The following is a 22180-nucleotide window of genomic DNA, read 5'->3' as shown; positions in this document are numbered from 1 at the left end:
AATATATAACCCAAGCTGCGGAAGAGATATTCCGTGTACTACGACAAGCACCATCAGCAAATCCAATGTACGTTTGGAGAGGCGTCGACATCTGCAATATCAAGAGTAAAACCAAGATAAGCCAGAATAATGACGAAAAACACACTCTCTAAGCTAAGCACACTGTCTAACTTAAGCAAACATACCAGCTAGAAAGAAAAATTAACCTAACTAAACTAACTGAATCTCCATACCCACCATTTAAGCATGATACCTCTTTAGGTAAAGTCCATTTCTGGGCTTACCCAAAGAGTCCCCATCAAAATCTACCAGCTCATAGGCCCCTTTTTCTAGCTTTCGCTTGACAATGTAGGGCCCATGCCACATAGGAACGAATTTTCCAGCACCTAATTTATCGTTAGCTTGATCATATAATAGCACTAGGTCTCCTTCCGAAAAATTACGAGGGGTCACGTTACGATCATACTGAGCTTTCATTCTTTTTGCGTGAGTCTCGATTGCTAAAGCAGCTTCACGTCGAGTCTCATCTAATTTAGCTAAGTATAGTAGACGCTTCTCTTCTTCGGAAGTAGTTGGGAGTAATTCGATAGCCATTTGAAGTGATGGGATTTCGCATTCAATGGGCAACACTGCTTCCAAACCATAAACTAGTTGGAAAGGAGTGAACCCTGTTGATGTTTTTACTGAGGTTCGGTACGCCCAAAGCGCTGAAAATAACATGTTATGCCAATTCGACCGATGAATACCAATGATTCGTCGGATCATGATAACTAGAACTTTGTTGATGGATTCAACCAAACCGTTTGCTTGAGGATAATAAGGAGTAGAACTATCATGGCGTAAACCAAGATGGCTTGTAAGTTCTGTCATCATAATGTTTCGAAAATGGCGTCCATGGTCAGTGATTATCGCTTGTGGGACACGAAACCTAGCAATAATATGATTGAATACGAAAATCGCAGTTGTCTTGCCATCTGCCTCGAATGTAGGCATCGCCTCGGCCCACTTAGTAAAATAATCAACCGCAAGGATGATATACGCATGCCCCCCGGCCGAGTGAGGGTTACATGTAATAAAATTGATACTCCATTTAGCAAAAGGACCAACGACAATTATAGGGTGGAGAGGAGCATGTGGTGCGCGCATCTTGCGATCAAACACTTGACAGTTGTGGCATTTCCGGACTGCAATGATACAATATTTAAACATGGACGGCCAGAAATAGCCAGCACGCAACACCTTCTGAGCTGTGGCATACCCAGACATATGACCGCCACATGCTCCAGAATGGCAGTCATTCATAACCCTTTCTGCCTCTTCATGAGTTAAACAACGACGAAAAACTAAGTCCGCCCCACGACGATAAAGAGTATCTCCAATAATTTTGTACTGTTGGGACTGGAAACGAATTTTCCGACGTTCCGACTTTGAAGCTTCGGGCCGAAAGGATTGGGTTTGGAGATAGACGATTATATCTCCATACCACGGATCTAAAGTGCTGATGAGAAACAGAGATTCGTCCGCAATGGGTTCCTCTACCACAGTTTCCGTGTCAGCACGCGGGAAGTCACACATCAATTCCGCAAAAACTAAGGATTTCTTAGACTTGGACTTCTCGAACTCCAAATCGAACTCCTGCAGGATAACAATCCATTTGGAGTACTTGCCCCCTAGAAATTGTTTAGTCAAAATATAGATCATAGGGTTGCAATCCGAGATCACTATAGTTTTACGGAGAAGAATGTAATGACGAAAACGCTGGACAGCCTGAACAGCTGCCAGGGCCAATTTCTCCACATGCGAATATTTTAGCTCAGTGGGATTTAACGTCCTACTAAGATAATATATCACATGTTCCGTTCCGAATTCGTCTTCCTGAACTAAGACCATTCCAATGGTGGAGTGGGAGGCGGCGAGATACAAAAAGTAGTCCTGGTTGTAGTTGGGAGGATGCAACAACGGTGCATGGGTCAACGCGTGCTTAAGTGCATCAAAAGATTTCTGAGCTATCTCATCCCAAGAAAATTGAGCGTTTTGTTTCAACAGCCGGGTGAAACCCTTTGTAACCTCGGCATAGTTAGGAATGAATCGACGTAAAAAGTTTGCTTTCCCCTGCAAACTTTGGAGTTGGCGCAAACTCGAAGGAGGAGGCAATTTGATGATAGCTTCGACCTTCGAGGGATCGACACGGATACCGGCTTTTGAAACGACAAATCCTAGCAAACCGTCCCACTTCTATGCAGAAGACACATTTGTGTGGGTTCAACCAAATTCGATAATGCCGACACCTCATAAAAATAGCGCGTAAGTGGACAAGGTGATCAGCTCGATGTAAAGAATGAGCAGGCAAATCATCGAGATACGGTTGCACAATGTGCTTGATGTCGTGAAACGCGTAAGACATTGCCCGTTGGAAAGTGGCTCCGGCGTTCTTAAGTCCAAAAGGTAATTTGCAGTAAGCAAATGTCCCCCAAGGACAAATGAAAGCCGTTTTTGGTTGATCGACAGGTAGAATATTGATTTGGTTGTAACCGGAAAAACCGTCCATAAAGGAAAATATTTCACTGCCGGCACAATCATCAATTATTTGATCGATATAGGGCGTGGGATAGTTGTCTTTTGGACAAGCACGATTTATATCCCTATAATCGATACATATTCTTATTGTTCCTTGTTTCTTGTTAACCGGAACAATATTCGATACCCAATCCGTTAACGGGATCGGATAAATGAAACCTGCTCTCAACAGCTTCTCGACTTCTGCTTTAATCGCCACCGCTTTCCTAGGGTGTATCTGACGCAGACGTTGCCGAATGGGTTTAGCGTCCGGGTAAGTCTTGATTTCATGAACAACAATGGAGGGATCAATTCCTGGCATTTCCTCATAGGACCAGGCAAACACGTTGCAGAATTCTTGAAATAGGACCTTGTATGTTTGAATTTCGTTATCTGTACACGAGGCACCTATATGAATGTTTTCAATAACTCCGGTTTTAACTGAGATGTCAATGGCAATAGTTTGGGAAATGTTTCCCAAATTCAACTCTGAATCAGGATGTTTCATGGGATTCTGAGCGTCCTTGACATATTCAGCTGTAAAAATTGATGAAAAATCATTTTCAAAGTCATCAGCCTCAGGTAAAAACGAAGATCGATGATGAAGATCTTCCCATGGTAGATCATCTACACTTAGGATTTCGCGAAGTTGTTCGTCAGATGACACAACTTCAGGAAACGTTATCCGTTCTGAGGTTGTTGTGAAAAGTGATTCCTCACGGACCACATTCATTTGGTCGATTTGGGTTGAACTTAAGTCGGAAAAAGACTGCACGGCCTCATAAGCAATTTCATATGGACTCAAAGGCATTGCATTACCGAATGAGTCTATCTCAGATTCAGATGGGACAATCCAAGGATCATCATAGATAATAGTGTCTGAAGTAATCATATGAATGGTTGCGAATGAAGGGTCTGCATTGATTGGAGGGAAAGGAAAAGTTCCCAGCAAACCAGAATCTTTAACTAATCCTACACCAACATCCTTGTAAGGGATAGTCGTTTTACCGACATGCTGGATACTTTCTGAAGAGGCTGGGTCGGATGAAAAGTAAGCCAGCTGGTCTATTGTCACGATCTTACCATTGTGTGGAAACTTTATAACTCTGAAGACCGATGACACGACCGCTGTCATAGCGTAAGACCAACTACGACCCAAAAGAAGGTTGTAGTCTAGAGGGGCATCAACCACCTCCACAACCAGACTAACAGTTTTTCCTTCAACCCCTATAGGCAAATCCTGTAGAATGCCAAACGGATGGAACCCACGGCCATCAAAGGCCTTAAGAATCGTCGGGGATTGGTTCAGTGAAGGAGAGCCAAGCGATCTCCAACACTGAATCGACATAATACACGTAGAAGCTCCTTCATCAATTACAGTCCGATGAATTGGCCTGTTTTTTACTATCACTGGAATCTGGAAAACCATCTGATGGGGGAGACGCGGTGTAATATTTTCTAGATCAAAGATTATCAGGTTCGGGTCCTGAACATCAACAGCTCCTATAGCCTACAAAAGTAATTTTCTCTGTGCTGGGCATGATTGCAGCACTTCCAAAGCCGACATTGCTGAGGGTGAAACAGCCAAATCCTCAACAATGTTGTAATTCTGGGCTGCTCTCGCATGTGGATTGAAAGCAGACCTTCGAAGTACACCCTTGGCGGGCGGTTTTATTACTAAGTCAGTGTTAGGTTTCTCGATCTGTAGTGGATCGAACCGGGAGCTGAGGTTGATGGATTTGAACGAGAAGATTCTGCTTCTTTCGATCCATCAACAGAACTTTTACTACCATAATCTTGCGATCGAGTCGCAATCCGTACATGAGACATCATCAATATGGGTTCTTCACTGGCACTCGAGGAAGAACCTATCATTTTACTCTCCTGCTTTGGAAATGGATCTTTCAAAACAGTAGGAGTTGGGGAACCTTTAACGATTTTCACAACCTCTGCCCGATGAGAGCAATCTCTTGTGAAATGATCTTCTTCACAAATTAAACAAGGATAGCGAGGTTTGCGCTTTTCGTCGTTAGATTCCGACTTCTCTTTTTTCTCCTTTGGAGCCTTGTCTGCTTTATCTTTCTTCTTGCCTTTCTTCTTACCACCGTTTTTTGATTTAGTCGTAGATGACTCTACAGCGTGAATGTCGGCGGTAATTTCAGGAGAAGACTCTCCTGTCGGGGAGTCTGGTAAGGTTATTATTGGAGAAGAATTCTTTGAGGATTTCTTCTTACTTTTAGTATTCACCGTACCAATCATGCCATCAGTAGCATGAGACCCCGAAGGAGCAACAACGATTTGATTCGACTTAGGAAGATCTGGGATCTTCTCGTGCAACGTACCCGACTGAGTGTAAACTAAGTCAAGGTACTGGGCTTGAGCAATGACTTGCTCCTCAGTAACTACTCCGGCCTTAGCTACATCTTCAGTAATCTTCGGTAATAATGATTTTACAAACCATTCAGCTAAGATTTGGTCCGGGATAAAAACTTTCACTAAACGTCTTCGACGTCTCCATTCATGAATATGATCAGAAATATAAGTGGACGTCGATTGTTTTAATGAAGTTAATAACTCAGTACCATTATCGTATCTGACCGGCAACTGAAAATGAGTTAGGAACGAGGTAGCTAACTGGCTAAAATTGTAAAAAGAGGCCCGTGGTAACTCAATGTACCACTTGGCCGCGAGACCAATGAGCGTACGCTGGAAAAGACGTAAGCGGATCGAATCATCGGAGATAGAATTTGAAGCACACCAGAGGTGGTAAGTCATCACGTGATTGGACGGATCTTCTCCAGACTTACCTTTGAACTTGGGTATATCACTGGGCAACTTATTTGGCATTGGCAGCCAAAACGGAAGATATTGTATTGGATCGTTCATTAGGCGCGTCAAGTCTGGTAAATCCAAAGTTGCGATAAACGGTAATTGCCGGTTAGGATCTCTAAAACTCTGGGTCACAAGACCAGTCCCAGGAGGAGGATATCCAGGATAACTTGGAACAGGAATCACATTCGGGATATTATATCCTCTTGGAAAACCAGGATTAACCGGACCGTACTGGGGTTATTGAGGTTGTTGATAAGTGTACCCAGGATACGGTTGATACTGGTAAACCGGTTGTTGGACAGCAGGACCGAATTGGTACTGTCCCTGATACTGTTGATAGGTAAATTGAGGTTGACTTGTTACAACAGTACTTAAACCAGGCTGCCCTACAGGCATCTGGACCGTGGTTTGAATCGTAGATCCGGACAACGGTAAAGATGTCTGAGGGGTGGTTGCAGAGACAGTAGAAACTGGAGCTGTCGATACTCCAGAAGTAAGTGCGGTAGATGTTGCGGTAGTTGCAGCAGTCGTTTGAGATGGAGTACTAGGTGCAATTGGCGACTGAGTAACTACTAAAGTTACAGAAGTTTGAACATTTGACTGGACAGGTTGCGGTTGCTGGGGTGAACCAGAAACTACGGGTTGTCCAGTTTGAGGTAACAACTGTATACTTGGCTGCAACACCTGTTGACCTTGTGATGGATCCCACACTATCATTCCAGGGTATTGACCCGTAATAGGTTGAGGATACTGAGATCCATAACCGGATTGAGGATAGGATTGATAACTGAAAGGGATAGTTCCCATACCTTGAACATATGACTGACCTTGAGGTGGTTGATAAACTTGACTCGAGTATTGACCTTGAGGTTGATAACCTTGGGGTAAATACTGATACTGGGGTTGACCTTGACCTTGAGGTTGATACCCTTGAGGTAAATAGTGATACTGAGGTTGACCCTGGGGTACATATTGAGGATGGGGTTGACCTTGAGGCATGTATTGTACTATGGGTACATACTGGCCTTGAGGTTGCCCCCCAGACACGATTTGTGTACCTTGAGGTTGCCCCCAGGCGTTAATTGAGGCTGCCCCCTAGGCGGTAATTGGCCACCTTGAGGTTGAGAAACGGGAACTGAACCTGACATCATGTAAATGTCCCCTACACCCAACGGTTTATTACCATTGTTTCCAGCTAATAACCCATGATCAATGGGTTGAGGAGATGCCCCCGCAAAGGTACCAGAAAGTGACTGATACCCGGCAGGAACAGAAGGACCGCCGTGCAAGAAAGATTCAGGAGATTGAGTGAACACGGACGACTGACCAGACATATTTATAGGAGTATAAATACCTCCAGGTGGAAAAGGAGTACGAGGTGGAGAAAAACCTATCCCTGAGTTGTCTAAATAATTGGTTAACGAAAGGTACCAAGTACTACTTCTAGGAGGACTGTAAAAGATAGATTCACGCTCCCTTAGATCAATAGTAGGTTGATCTTCAAGGATAGATACGCCTAATTCTTCCTCTGGAGCAAGTTCTTCAATAGCTATCAAACCAGTAGGAAGATTTTCGGTGATAACTCTTTCTACCCTAGGTGAATCCGGTACACTAGAAGTTGGAGTAACAGGTTCAGATACTTCAGGTTCTTCGCCTATATCACTAGTAGATGAAAAACTACCAGCAAGCTCGGAAACTGCAACTGCTTCAGGATTATAACCTGTTTCTAGACCTTGGTAATCTGGATGGACTACCAAAGACGACTCTCCTTCTTCAGGTGAACCTACTCTACTGCCACTAGGAGGAGTTACAAGGACCTTTAAACCTTCGTAATGACTTGGGACGTCTTGAGGAGGTTCACCCCGAAGTCTACGGGATTTCCTCAACAATTCGGCCACAGAAACAACCTCAGGAGACTTGCCCCGAAGTCGACGGGACTGTCTCGGTAATTCTGCCACAGTTAAAAACTTTTAACTACTGCACACGCAAACAAAGTAAAATCTCAAAGCAAACCACCTAAAGTCTCTAAAGAACCAAACAAATTTGAATCACACGCCTAAAGAAGCTAGTGCATCAAACCAAGCACAAACAGTAGCCTTCCGGACCAAAAACGCTAGTTGGAGATGAAACCCAACATCGCCGGATTCAGTACAGAAGTGGCGGGTGGAACAGTTACCCCGGCAACCTGCTTAATGAATAGACCGGCACAAGTTCCTCCACTTTAACCGTCTCGAGTGAAGTGAACCCCCCGGAAAATCCAAGTGAGTCTAGTCGACGTCTGCTCCAGGTACAGTGGGATCTTCCCTCCACTGTCACCTCGGTAGAATCCTAAAGATAATGGTCACTAAGGTTACCAACAACAACAAATGCACCTGGGGGAACAGTCTACACTTCGACAGCACGCAAGGGCAGAGTATCAAGCTCAATCCCCTTGTCGGCTCCTTGACAATAATCCAAGGTTTACTGACAAGTGACCCCTGGCGCCTCGACAATGGTTAATCCGAGGTTTACCGTTTGTAATACGTGCGTGTCTGGCATCGTTCCCAACGAGGGAGGATTGATCCCCTCACTGGTTCGGACACGAGCTCGTGCTTCTCCTTTAAGAGGAGCTTTCCCAGAGTACAAATGAAACAATTGGATTTATTCTATCACAAGATAAGCTACTTGTTTGGTTTTGTTGTCTTGGAGAGTTAATTACTCTCCTACTCCAAGACACTAGCCTGATCTAAATTGGTGTTTCATAGCCCTAGTAAATAAAAGTTACTAAGTTGATTTTACTTTAAGTGTTAATTTTATGGTTTTTCTTAAACTCAAAAGGTAGTGGAGATGAAACTGGTGGTGTGTAGACTCGACTCGCAACCACTACAAACATGCACCTAAGATGATTTACACTACTTTTCTTTTTCAATGAATCTCCTAACTAAGAGAGTTGGAAAATGCAAATTTTATAGAAAACAACTTTCTTAGTAAATACAATCAAAGAAACAATTATCTTTATCTTTTCAAAACATATAACTCATGACCACTAATTACTCTACGAAATTTCCTTTTTCTTCCAAAAGTCTACAAATGCTACCAAAGCAAACTTTTTCCAAAAGAATTTTTTTGTTTTTATATATCAATAAAGCATGTAAAAGCTATTTATCAAATGAAATTTAACAAATCTAAAACAATCAAATCAAATTCACTCAAAAGCAAATTAAAAGGAAATCTACCTAAAAGCAAAAAATAATGAGGACAAAAGCCTACAAGGATAATTCCCGGATGTTTTACTCAGTCAAAATGCAACTAAGGATCAGTTCATGCGGAATCATAAGCTAATCAAAAAACAAAATCGAATCTTTTTGTTCTTTTTTCTCAAGAATGGAATTCAAGGCTTTAACAAACAAACTTTTCGAGATTCGCAAAGAGAAGACACAAAGGTAGGTCTCTCACAAGGGTGACTTCTATGACAGGCCCGACTCCTAAGAGGACTGACCAAAACCAAGGAGATCCAAAGTTTGACAACCTCTAACGCCAAAGTCACTACAGGACCAGTTAAAAATCAAACCCTAAGGCAAAATCCCTATGAATTCCACCAAAACCCTCGACACTAACGGGACAAGTTCAGGTGAAGATCTCTGACAATAAACAAATGGATCTGGGCAGTAAAAACAATTTAAAAACAAAATTTAAAGAGCAAAAAGAGGAAAAATGAAATTTTCTCAAATTTGACAGGGGTACGCAGGTGATCTGTTGACACAGGCGCGGGTACGCCCTGTGCACAAAGACGCAGTGCGTACAAGTACGCACTGTGTCAAACTCAGAGACTGTGTACTGCTGGCAAAGCTAAGAAAAATAAAAATCTAAATTGACTCTAAGCTAACCCAAACAAACAAGCGGTTTTTCTCAGACCAAAATATCAAATCAAAAAGAACTCAAACACATTCATGGATTCCCCAGTGGAGTCGCCATTTTGTCATGCGGAAAGAGTCGTTAGTGCAGACACAACCGACCTTCCTAGAAGCCTAAGACTTTCTAATGACAAACAAGTCAAATAAGAGCAATCCTTCTCTAAATATGCTTTTACAATATGAGAAATCAAGTGTTTAGATCCTACCTGTAATCCAACGCTGTTGTAGTAGTCCAGCTTCGTTGATCCGGATGAGCTCCTCCTTCCCTTCGAAACCTGCATTCACTAACAATCAAACGATTAAATAGCACCTGAATATCACATAAAATAAAACATATTTAACATATAGACCAAGGAGTATATGAAACAACTCATAAATAACAAATTGTTGAGAAGAATGGACTAATTTGTATTAAAAGGTAACAAAAGGAACCATTACAACCTGAGCCTTGGTGTTGTGCAAGCTCCTCCCAGGGTCCACAAGAGTTCTCCTTTACTCTGATCAGCTCACCCACCCCCCAATAGAAACAAGCAAAGATGGTAATCTCTCCTCACAAGCTTCTACAAGGAAGTCCTAATTCCAGCAGCATCTACCCTTAGGAATGTTCAGCTTTCAACCTCCCCTCCCTTTGGCCCAATGCCTGTATTTATAGTGCTCTAGAGGAAGTTATTCAGGTCCACCATCAATGGGATAAGCCCCTCTTTGGATGGGATAGCTCCCCTCTTGATGGGATAAGTTCCTCTTTGGTAGGGATACATGAACCATCTGGAGGCGCTTCATACACGTCAAACAAGCTTCTAGAAGACTCTAGAAATGACTACAAGTAACTTTTTTGGAGTGAAACTTGCGCCTTTTGACCTTTACAGGAGTACGCACCCACCCCTTTACATACAGAGCGTACAAGTACGCAGGTATTGTGAACTTGGGTTGCGTACACGCAGGTAAGGCTAAGAGAAACTGCGTACCAGAGATAATTGACTTTTAATGACTTTTCTCTCTTTCTTGAAGTTTGACATGAAGAGCAGAGGCATGAGACTTGCCAAGGAGGATAGTATGACAGTGGATGGAGCCATACTAACTGCAAATAGTCATGGTGACATTTTTTAGTGTAACACACTCGAAGTCCCCCGGGGTAAGGGTGAGATCTCCGAACGAAGACACTCAATGCACTAAACAGTGCTACAGACTAGCTAAACAGCCAACGTGCTCAGAAGTCGAAACGACTAGCTCAAAATGCACATAACTAAATGATCCAAAATGAAGGGGCTCTTCTCTATTTTATAGCCTTTGGCTCTCACAATCCCTAGGCTCACCTCCTCCTGTGTGACTCCCCTCTTGCCATGTGTTCTTCCCTCCTGCGCAGTCCCTCCATGTGTCTGTGTGGGTCCCATTTCTGTGTCCCCCTTCGGTCCCCTTGGCTCCTCCTTAAGTCACAACGTTGTGCTACTAGGAAGTGACTTTTTATTCTTAAAGTGGGTTATGTCCCCCATCCTCACTTTTTATTTATAAATAACTATAGAAGGCAAAAATTGGGCAAATCAAATATTCCAATTAGCCATGGCTAATTAGGAATATTACACACAACCAGGTTGAAGCAAGAGAGAGCCAACTCAAGGGCTTTGCACATGCAAAACGAGAGCTTCAATGAGATATTTATGAAGTTAGAAGTGAATCCTAAAGATAAATTCTCTTTTGAAGCTCTCCTCCAAAGTTCCAAAACAAAAATCCAGGAGTTGAGGCATAAGATGAAGATGTCGGGTAGTGAGCATGTTCAATCCAAGGATTTGGCATAGGTAGAAGAAGAGAAGGAGATATTGGCCCTAAAGCAGCAGGCTGTAGAGTTTCAAAACTAGATAGATTCACATATATGTGCAATGATAGTGCCTGAAGACCCTCAAAATCCAACTAAACAACTCACTAAGACCTTCACTGAGCTCCATCTTTTAGAGGGGGGTCTTAAAAAGGTGATTTAGATGCTTCCCAGAAAATCCTAACACAAAAGAGGAGCAGCTAGATACTTCTAGTACAAATGCAGAAATCATTGGCAAGAATCTACAGGCAACAAACCAAGAGATCACTGAGCTCAAGGAAAAGTTGAAAGAAAAGATGTCCCTTTTGCAAGCCAAGCAACTAGTCTGGGATGAGACCATTGAAGAAATGAAGAACTGTTGGGAGTATATCACCTTGATGGATGAGCAGACGATCGTTATCAAGGATTATGAAGGATTTATCCTATCAACCAAAAAAGAGGGATAAAAGAACTCCCATATTGCCAAAAGGTTCATCTAGTTTGTGAATGAGAGGCCACTCAATGAACTGAGGCCCATAGATGTGGTGGACAAAGTAACAACTATCATGGAGATCTCCAAGGTTTTCTAGGAGGAATCTAGGGTAAAAGATGAGGAGTACCTAAAAGTGGTAGCAAAGAATGTGAATGCCTTCGATGAAGAGTTTGACAGGGTTTGCAGACCAGGTTTTCCTAGATATCGGGACTCTGGGGGAGTGTTGGTCTAGTGGGGACAATATATTCAGAGACTGGTGGAGGCAAAAAGAAAAGCATACTCTTCTCCTGAGAAGACTTCTACTCTAAAGGGAAATAATGTGGTTAACTATTTGAAGAGGGACTTTTAGCCCTAGGGATGGTCAAAACATTGTTTCGCTCGAGACTAAACTACAGAGGCCTGACCAACCTCAAGATTGCATATCAACGGTTTTTTGAGATCCTATGTTAGCAATAGCACTATGGAAAAGATGTGAGTAGTTTTTCAACCCTCTTGTGCTCCAGACAGTCAAACCTTCCATGCAAACGCTACAGCCTCCTCATCGTGATCATTGATACTGCATATCATGTCGATTATGACTCTTCTCATTTCCTGTTATGTAGATATTTTATTCCCACTCATCCAGTTAGGGTTTTGGTCAGTACAGTTGTGCCACGGAGAACACTGAATTTTTGATATGATCGATAATTGTAATGAAATCAAGAAGGAATATTTTTGTAATGGGTTCTCCATCTGAGGCCCTATAAAAAAAATTATGAGACTGAACAAGGGTTCAAAAATTTTGTTTTCCAAGAGAGAAAATCTATTATTGTCAAATGCAAAATATTATCTAAGGAAGATTAATACAAGTTTTTGGTGATTCCAACTCATCTAAATTTGTAGTATGTGCTCCTTTTATGTTTGTTCTATATGTCTTCATTATTATTCTCAAATTATGGAAGTGTTTTCATGGATTTATAGATTCATCTTAGTCTAATGTTGATGAAAGATGCATGTATTGATGTGAGAAATAATCCTTAAAATGTGCTCCATATGTCTTGGCATTCCATTTAATATTCATTCCATCTATTTCACTCTGAAATTTGATGCATCGGATTCTTAAGAATTAAGCCCTATGTATTGATTTCCCTTCATGTTGTTGCCTCCTATAAAAATACTATAACGACTAAAGAACTGCAAGTTCAGGTGATGTTGGTCACTACAGATCTAATATTAATGCTTCTTTGAGTAATAATATACATCAGGCATTGTACTCCTCTTAAGGATGATTTTGGATCGATCTTCCTTCTAAAAGACTAAACATTGAGTGTGATGTTAATTTTATCAAATATCTAAGACACTCATCAAGATGTCCTACACACTGGTCTCTCCTCAACCCAGGGGATGTCTCTAGGAGCTGCAACAACTCTAAGAACCATCAAGGCCAAATAAATTACAGCTAGTATGGCATGTTGTGAAGTTGTTTGGTTGAGGAAGCTATTTAGTGAGCTATTTGAGCACGTGCTGGATACCATACTGATCTTCTGTGACAACCAAAGTGGGATTCACCTTTCAGATAATCATGTGTTCCATGACTGCTCCAAGCACATTAATATCAGGTACCACTTTATCTTGGATATGGTACAATGAGGATAAATAAGGCTCCAACACATTAGGACTGATGAGTAGGTCGTAGACATCATCACGAATCGCTTAAGGAAGGTAAATTTCTTAGCCTTCTAAGAGAGACTTGGAGTCATGGAAAAACCATCCTATGAGGGTCTCGCTTGAGTTGGACACTAAGCTCTGGGAGCTCTTGAGGGCTTTGGGTACTTCTTGGAGCTATGAGCTACCATAAGGTGAGTGTTTCACCTTCTCCAATTGGTGTGTTATGTACAGGGTGAGTGGTTCACCTTCCCCTGTGATACCTCATGATGGTTGATTATGTGTAGGGTGAGTGGCTCACCTTCCCCTATGATACACATATGCATAGGAAGAGTGGTTCACCTTCTCCTATTGCATATGAGTAGGATGAGTGGTTCACCTTCTCCTGCTGATGCCCCAACATACATGCTACCCATGTAGTTCGGGACTCATGGGAAGTACCTCTCATCTAGCCAATGAGTTGGGAAACATGGATAGGGACCATAAAACTATTGATGGACAAATTGTGTACTATTGTACTCCTTATGTCTAGGATGCATGGTGTTCAACAACTTGATCTGGGATCAAGACTGACATTTTTCAATGAAGAGTGGTAAGGTCTTGTGACTCACTCTTGATCAATTCTTCTTCATTATTCATATCAGTGTTCAATAGAGCAGAGATGAGATGAGATAAAAATATGGTACATGATGACATGATGGCATGATGATCGATGATTGGTAGGTGGAATTCTACCTAGTTGAGAGAGAGTGTTAAAATTGGCAACTAGCACCAAATTCCACCTTGGGTCAAATCATATGATGGAGATGATGATTGCATTAAATTCCTCTTTTCGAGAGGACCAAAATTTATATAAAGAACATCTCATTTGGACAAGAAGAAGTGTGATTTTGAATTTATGCCAACACATACAAAAATGGTCAAGGTCGGCCACATCATCATGTAGGCTCAAAAAGCTGAATGGATGTGTTAGTTCACCCTCAACGATTTGTATAATATAAGTGACCTGTCACCTCATTTGGTATCATCATAAACACTCATATTCATCTCTCTTCTTCTCTCATGGGTTTGTACAACTATTGGGCTCTTTTTTTCTCTCACATGTGTGGCACAAGAAGGATGAATTTCAAAGCTAAATTATAGGGCTGGAAGTATAGAGTTAATAGTAGTTTGGCTAGTGTTTAATTTGACCTTCCAAGGAGAGTTTGAATTCGATTTTTTAGGAGATTATCTATTTCGTCCAGCCGCATCTTTTGGCATAGAAACTGAGGCATTTTGAGAACTTTGACGGCAGACCAAAATTGCAGGTTGACCACAAATTTCAAGACAACAGTTTGATTGTTGACTTTGTCACTGTTTTGGGCTGAATTTGACCTCTTGATCAGGCTGAGTTTAAATAGGGAAGGTCGAGCTGTTTTGAGGACATTCTATTGTTTCTTTGACCAGTGTTGACTTTTGGTTAGGGATGTTAACTGCTGTAGAAAATTGTATATTTGACAGGATTGTTTTAACAGTGATTTGGAAAGTCAATTTTGGCTTTGACTCTTGTATTTATACTCTCTCTGTCTTCTGAACATTTGATATAATAATAAGAAGATTTGATCAAAGGGTTTTCCCCATCTTGGGATTTTTCTAAGCATCTGCCAAATCTGGCCTTCTCTTGTCTTGGCTTTTCTTTTGCATATTGTTTCATGCTCTATCTACTTTTGCTATCAATGTGATTATTGGTTAATGTGATTTCTATAGGAAATCTAAATTGGAAATTGGCATTGGGATGCTAAAAGGAACATTGAAGTAATTGTTCTAAGAATAGAGCATACCATTGTTATCTAAATTTAACAAAAAGCTTGAAGAATAAAAACATGGGAAAATTAGGTGTTTGCCCCCAAGGGTAAGGAGGCATGACATAAGAAAGGATACACTTCAGCAAGATAAATCAACAACTCATATAAACGTAGATACTCAAATCACAACGAATGATAATTTTTCATGTTCTTGGTGTGTTAATAAATGTACTATTACTCATGGTCCACAGTATATCCGCTAAAGCAAGCGATTCTAGGTTTTGTTTATTTTTTCCTATGAACACAACTCTCTTACAACTACTCTCTAACATACCTATAGTCAATTATATGTGTTACTTCTCAATTTAGCAGGGGTCCTAGGAGGGGTTCCTATGGGACTACTATTAGATCAAGTAGCAAAAAATGGGAAGAGGACCCACCATCACCTCAGTCGATGTCCCCTTCTATTTACAGATTTTCACTGATGGGAGGAGTCTCGATATGAGGGAAATCACTATGAATGATAATTCAATGATTGGATAAGCAATGATTTCATAAGAGAGACTCAAATGATAAGGTTTGCTTGCTTTAGAAGCAAGGTGTGGGTCTCTCCAAGAAAGGCTCAAAGGAGGCCTAGACCTAGGGCTTAGAGATATATTTCTTGATAAGGGATTCCCTATACTTAATATTCCTAAGAAAAGAATGATTTCTAGGTGACCTTGAAAAATAATGAATGATGAGGGTATGGGACCACAAAGAAGCTCAAGAGGACCCAAGCAAAGTCTAGGGTTTCAGGTGAAACTTCAAACAAAAGATCTAGACCAAGCAAGAAAGAAGAAGAGGATCAATGAAATGTGGATTTCACTTGAATGGTAATGCAATGACCATTTAGGAAGCCACTAACCAAGGAAATCTAGGAACAAGGACAATCTAGGGATTGGGATATCTCCAAATCTAGCCATGGAAAATGCTTGAAATTTTTTTAGGACCAAGCGAAAACCCCAATGTAGGTATAGTCCAATTTGTTTTCAAAATGGATGGTTAAAATGAATTTCTCTTGATGCCTTAGGAGACATCTAGGGTTAGGTCTTATAGAGTTTAGAAAAGGGGAAATAAAATTTCTTTGAGGTGATCACCAAGACAAGGATTAGTTCCTAGCCTATTGGTAGAATGGAGTCAAGAATGATATTTTATTTTATACATTTTGCTTCATCAAGGAGTCCAATATGAAACTTTGTTATTATGAATATAATTCATATAAAAATAATAAACATAAAATAAATATAATAATGGTTAATTATCTAATGGTTAGTTGTTGGGACAAGGTCCCTTGGCATCAATTTTGTAAACTTTTTTTGTTATTATTGTAAAGTCTCCACATTTTGAGGAGCGGAGTGCGAAGGTCGATAGGAGTCAAAGGGGCTTAGGAAGGTAAAAGCCCCTTAGTTTGTTAGAAGATAAGTTGATTTGTGACCCGCCCATGGTTCACAGACCATGGTATTGTAATGGAAGATGATATAAAAAGGAGTCATAGAGAGTCATGAAAGATATCTAAGTTAATCAAGAAGTGAATGATCTAAGTAAGAAGTCTGTTGCATAGAGACCTTGGTAAGTCCGCAACTGAGTGCGTGGGCCCCTGCAGCTATGTGCACAGGGTTAAAAAAGTATATAATAGAATATCTGAGCATAATAAAGGCTATTTTGGAGCATAAATTGTGTATCTGTGTGTTACTCTTTACTTCTTCATTTACTGTGTATTTTCTATATTTACTAAATTTATCTAGAAAAGTACTTAATAGATGTGTGAAAGTGGTAGATCTATTAGTTTACTTGATGTTATGAATGTTTAGAGAAATCAACGCAGGTTTAGAATCTGTTATCCGTAAGTTTTTGTAATTTCTGCATTTTAAGGGTTAGGATTTGTGAAGGTTGGAATAAAGCCCTAGAAGTAGAAGAAACACATCACATAGTCCTTTGGATGTAGAAACCTGGTTATCGCATCCCCTAATATTGCCTTAGGTGAGACTACAGCTTGCACTGCGAAGGTTTTTTTGAAAGGGCTGGTAGTTTATGGTTTTTTTGGTTAGCACAACTAACTTTGAACTTGGGTCCAAGCCCCTTCAAGCCAAAAAATGGTTCACGTCTGATAGTGACAAAGAAATTAATAGTTTGAAGACACCTCAAGGCACACGAAAGATGGTAAATCAGGGCATCATAGGGATACCACATCCATCCACTCCACCTCCGCCATCACCTCCACCTCACACACCTACACCTACACCTCCACCTCCACCTCCACCTCCACCTCCACTATTCAATATGGTGAGCACTACGAATATTTCCCATATTCAAGGGTCTAGGGAGAGAAGGTCCTGAACAATTTTGGTTTGTAGTAGATGCTGTGTGGAAGTCACAACAAATAACAGATGATGACCTGAAGAAAGTGCAGTTGGTCACATCATTGCAATATAGAGTGTTGAGCTGGTATATTAAGTATTATTCGACTCATCTAGCTGTGACGCTAAAGGATACGAAGGATGCACTAAATAATGAATTCAAGAAGCCTAAGTCACAAGCCCAGTCTGTAACAGAGGTCAAAGAGATCTAGCAGAAGGTAAATGAGTCTACATGGGATTTCGACCAAAGGCTGAAGTGCCTGCTCCAGTAGGCTAATATGTAGATCACGGATGAACAACACAAGGATTGGCATATTACTTCACTATCACCCCATTTGAGATTTCCACTGTCACAACAAAAGATTTGAACATAGGCTTGGGCATTGAATATTGCTATGAAATTGGAAGCCTCACCTATTCAGGATACGAATCTGGGAGTTAGCGGATTTAGTCGCAGTTGGCTAGCCTGCATATGGGGTTGTAGAGCCTCAAGAAGGGAAATGATCCAAAATGGATTCAGCATAGCCTCTAGATCAAAAGTCTTCAAATACAGGTGAAATGAAAAAAATTTGAAGGGCTCGTGAATATGAAGCCAATGGTGCAAACCACATGCAAATCTGAGTTCACACAAAGAAACTAGAGCTAATCAAAGATTCAAGTCAAAGAGTCAAAGCCTATGTCAGCAAGATATGTGGCAACCCAAGAAAGAATCACAGGCACCTGATGATGTAAGCACATAAGATGATGTGGAAATTTGAGATTGGTTCAGACCTCAAGTGATGAGGAACAACAGTAAAGATCAGAGATCGTCCTATCAAAGGAGATTGACATATATCGCGTCGAAACATGTAGGCAAGTTATCTAGGAAAATGGACTCAATAAAACTATGAAAAAGGAGCTAAACTCTTTGAGTTTCGATAGGAGGGTGGTAAATGGTTTATCATGTTCCCTCAAGGCAAGAAGCGGTTTTAGACTGGGAGCATGTGATTCCACTCAGTGCTCGACACATAGCCTCCTGAAAACCACTTTATCATGTGCCTTTGGAGAAATAACGAACATGCTAGTTGGAGCGTGAAACTGCATGACAACCATTGGATGGAAAAAGACAGATCAATCATGTAGGTTGTTCAGATCAATTGAAGAGTGGGACGCGACAACCGTCAAATGGTTTGTTCTCAAGATCAGTGTCGGGGCAAGGCTAGACGGTTGGGGTCCACCTACGTCTGGCGGTCCTTTCATTTATAGCATGTTTCTATTATAAATGTATTTGTTCCACATTTATTGCAATTTGTAACTAAAACGTGTTATATAAACACCATAACACAAAAAAATTGACAGGGATTGTTCAGAGGAGTGTATTAGGAACCGTTCCATGGGGTCTAGAGGTCAGGGTGACTAGTACAGTCGTGTGTATGCTCATTTCGACTCGAAGTTTTGAGCGGAACATAGTGGTTAGTTCCATTTCTGTGTTGAGACTCTGTTTTTGAGCTCACACTTGTATCAACCATTTGAAAACATAATAAAGAGGTCAGCACTGGAAGCTAGGACTAGGAGACATAGCCAGGAAGTCTGATGAACTCCTTTATCAATTGTGCTTGTGTTGATGTGTCTGATTGTGTTTTTAATATTGTTTAATTGTATATGTTATTTGAAATCTTATTGATCCATTGCACTAAGTAACATAGGAAAATTCACACATAGTCTGTAATACCTTTTATCAATTTCAGATCAAGTGGTATCAAAGCTTAAGGTTTTTAAGGTTTGACAAGTTTGTGTGGAGATTTGAATGCTGACTAGGTTAAGGCTCGTACGAGGTGAAGGAGAACTTGTTGAGGCGAATCCAGAGATTGGAAGGGTATTTTCACAAAGAAGGATGGAAAATGAAGCTTCCCTTGGGTCAGAATCCCAGTTCTTGGATAACTTCATGACAATATGTGCTATGGTGGAAGAAATGTATCATGAGTTTAAAAAGGGTAGAGGTGAAAGAACTTCATCACTAGACTAGACAAAGGAGTAGATGAACCTTTTCTCTTTGTCCCTCCTGAGAAAGAAGATAAGGAAGATAAAGGAAAAGGAGGAATGTAGCCTCCACAATCTCCTCCATCATCACCATCATCATCATCATCATCGTCTTCTCATAAAACTAGTTCTTCTAAGAAGAAGAAAAATAAAACCTCTTTGATCAAATTAGATGTAAATTTTTATTTGCCAATTTATGATGGAGAACTTAATGCAGAAAAGCTTGATAATTGGATAAGACAAATTGATGTATATTGCAGGGTGCAAAAAGTCGATTCAAAAAGGAATAATATCCAGCTGGCTAGCCCTTGACTTGGATGAACTGCACTTGTGTGGTGTGAAGGCAAGACACAAGCAGATCTTCAAAAGCATGGTAAAATCATTTCAACTTCAAATGAATTTGTTTCTACCATTAAAAAGAAATTTTATCCTTTGGCTTATATGCAACAAGAAATGATGAGTTGGAAAACTCTACATCAATTGAAAGGTCAAAGTGTACAGAGTTATACTTAAGAATTTTGTAAAAGAGCTTTAACATTAGGCATATCATTCGACTCACCAGAGACATTGTTAAAATATATAGGTGGTCTTCATAGTTATTTGAAGCATGCTATACTTATGCTTAATCCCACTAACTTAGATGATGTGTCAGTCCAAATGACTCATCTAGAGGCTAGAGGTAAAAATGTAACCCCAGATGTTGGGAAGTCATCCAAATCTTTTGAGAACAAGAATAAAGGAAAGAAGAAACCGAAATGGAAGGAGAGGAAAGCAAACACTGTAAAGAAGGATAAACCTTCATGCACTCATTGTAAGAAGGAAGGACATGATGAGGCACACTGCTGGTCTTTGCATCCATAACTGAAGCCTAAGAAGTTTGGGGGTAAAGATTGAAAGAATTTTGTTGCTATTCAAAAGGAATTGGGGTCAGACTCGGGTGATGAAACAACAATTATAGCCATAGGTATAAAAGGTAAAGATTCTGAAGCATCTACAAGTAATTCTTCACATTCTGCTGATACTGAAAGTAATGAGAGGAAAAGAAATGAGCTATTTCATATTAGAGTCATTTCCAAGCACACTAAAATTGATACTTTATTTGATAGTGGATCACAAGTAAATTTGATTTCTAAAACAATTGTAAAGACGTTGGGTCTAGAAACAAAACCTCACAAAAAGCCATATCCATTAGGTTGGGTGTGTGATAAAACAAACCTACAAGTTACGAGACAATGTAAAATTTGGTTTGCTATTGGGTCAACATTTGTAGATGAGGTTGAGTTAGACATAGTCCCATTGGACATATGTGGAATTGTATTAGGAAGTCCATACTTGTACAATAGAAAAGCTATCTTCTATCGAGTTGAAAATAAGTATCAACTCACTAAGGATGGAATTGAATATATTGTAAGGGCTCATAAACTCAAAGATAACTTCACTCTCATAAATTTAGGGTAGATGAAAATAATTGTAAATTCAAGTAAGCAATTTTTACTAATGATTGTAAAGGCAAAGGATCCTGATAAATCCGATGCATTCCAAGGCTGTAATCCTAAACAGAAAGCAGATCTAGTTAAAGTTGTTTCTAATTATGATATTTTGTTTCAAGAGCCTAAGGGGCTTCCACCCAAGTGAGAGATAGCACATGATATTTATTTGTAGCAAGATGCTCCACTACCTTACATTGGAATGTACAGGTTATCAACTTTAGAGAATGCAGAGATAAAGAAGCAGGTACAGGAGTTGCTTGATAAAGGGTTTATACAACCAAGCACATCACCGTGCAGATCACCAATTGTGTTGGTATGAAAGAAATACGGTTCGTGGAGAATGTGCATTAATTTTAGAACACTAAATAAAATCACGATCAAGAATAATTATCCTCTTCCTCGTATTGATGATTTATTAGATCAATTAAAAGATGCAGTTTACTTTTCTAAATTAGACTTGCGGAGCTGCTACCATCAGATCAGAGTTGCAGAACAGGGTGTATGGAAAACTGCTTTTAAGACGAAGCAAGGACTTTATGAGTGGTTGGTTATGCCTTTTGGCCTAACTAATGCTCTTGCTATGTTTATGCGAGTCATAAATGATGTATTTAGACCATTTATTGATGATTTTGTAATAGTCTATTTAGATGATATTCTTGTTTTTAGTAAGACATGGGATGAACGTGTAAAGTAGGTTTTAGATGTTTTAAAAAGAGAAAATCTCTATGTGAAGCTTTCAAAATGTGAATTTGGCAGAACATATTTAAATTATTTGGCAGAACATCTTTAAATTATTTGTAGGGGGTGGTGAATTGAGGATAGATCCCTCTAAGGTTGAAGTCATTGTGAACTGGCCTAAACCCAAATCTGCTACAGAAGTTAGAAGTTTCTTAGGGGCAGCGCAATATTGGAGAAAGCTTATTGCTAACTTTTCGTTGATTGCAACTCCTTTACATGCTTTGACAAGTGTGAGATAGGTGTTTCAGTGGGGAGGCAAACAACAGAAAGCCTTCGACACCTTGAAAGAAAGGACCAATACAATGGCAGTACTGGCACTGCCAGATCTTCAACATCCATTTGAGATTGAGACAGATGCAAGTGACTATGCCATGGGAGCAATGTTGATGCAGCACAAGAAGCCTATATGCTTTCTTTCTTAGACATTTACATCTGCAGTAGTTAACTATCCTACATATGATAAATAATTGTATGCATTAGTTTAGAGTGTTAAAAAGTGGAAACATTACATAATGGGTAAAGAAACAATCATACACACGGATCGTC

This window comes from Pinus tabuliformis, chromosome 1_2 (genome assembly GCF_031772625.1).
Source record: "Pinus tabuliformis cultivar Carrire ecotype Pingquan chromosome 1_2, CPIR1, whole genome shotgun sequence".
NCBI lineage: Eukaryota > Viridiplantae > Streptophyta > Pinopsida > Pinales > Pinaceae > Pinus > Pinus tabuliformis.
The sequence above is the reverse complement of the archived record's forward strand: the minus strand, read 5'-3'. Positions refer to the sequence as shown.